The sequence below is a fragment of the Marmota flaviventris genome, chromosome 4, assembly GCF_047511675.1.
Source record: "Marmota flaviventris isolate mMarFla1 chromosome 4, mMarFla1.hap1, whole genome shotgun sequence".
NCBI classification, from domain to species: Eukaryota; Metazoa; Chordata; class Mammalia; order Rodentia; family Sciuridae; genus Marmota; species Marmota flaviventris.
This window is the reverse complement of record NC_092501.1, coordinates 77501-78618: the sequence shown is the minus strand read 5'-3', so window position 1 is coordinate 78618 and position 1118 is coordinate 77501.

The window sequence follows — 1118 nt, the reverse complement described above, 5'->3', positions numbered from 1 at the left end:
GTGGGGCCCTGTCCCCCGCGGGGGCCCTCCCGGGAGGTTGGCTGATGCAGGGAACCCGGCCGGCGGCTCGTCCGGGGCCACGCGGGACCGCCCGTGCGCCTAGTGTGTGCGCTGGCGGTGATACACCGTGTGCCGCCCTGGGTTTGTCCGTCCGGTGCGGCCCGCGCGGCTCGGCCAGCTCTCTCCGGGCGGGGCTCCTCCGCGGGTGGGCAGGTGCCCGCTCCCGTTTCCTGCCGCCCTTCTGGCGCGCCGCTCCCCACGCTGGCTGCAGCCGCCGCCTCCTCGTGCTGCCGGGCCCGTCCCCGTCTGGTCTCTTCTGACCCTGGCCCGCCCGCTCTCTCGACCCTTCGCGAGTTCGCTCCCACGGGGGGGCCCGCCGCGGCCCCCGCCTCCTGGCCGCCACCGCCGCTTGTCCGCTGGCGACGGCGTCGTTGTGTGCCGGTGCTTGGGGGGGGGGACGACGGGTCCGCCACCCCCGCCCCCGCGGGGCGCCGGGCACCCGCACGGTGCCGCGTGAGGGTTGTGCCGCTCGGGTGCGTGTGTCCGGCCACGACCCGGTCCGGTCGCGAGGAGTCGCTCCCCGCTCGTGCCGCCGCGCCGTTCCCCGGGCGGGGCAGGGGAGGTGGGGAAGGGCATGGCCCCGAACCACTCGCGTCCCTGTCCCCGTCCGCGCGAGCGCGGCGGCCTGGGCCGCGGGGCGGCTCCGTGCCACCGTTGGGTTTGTGGGGAGCCGTGCGTCTCTGACGCTCCCTCCCCTCGTTCTCGCGCGCGCGTGATGTCGTGTGCGGGTCGGGTCGGGCGGTACCGTCCGGGGCGGGTCACGGCCCGCCTCGGGCGCGCCCCCGTCTCGTCCCCGTGCACGCCGCGCCGCGTGGGTTTCCCGCGGTGGCCGCCGCGGCCGTGGCCGTCGTGGTTCTCCCTCGGTCCCGCGCCCGGGCCGGCGGCCCTCGTGCGCCCGACTGCCGGGTGTCTGCTCCGCCTCCGTGGGGGGCGAGGCTGTTCGGTCCGCGTGCCCTCCCTCTCGCCGGCTCCACGGTCTGCCGCCCGGGTTCCGTCGGGCGGGCGGAGAAACGGGTCCGCCCCGCCTCGCTGCGGGCGTGCGGGGAGGGGTCGGGGTC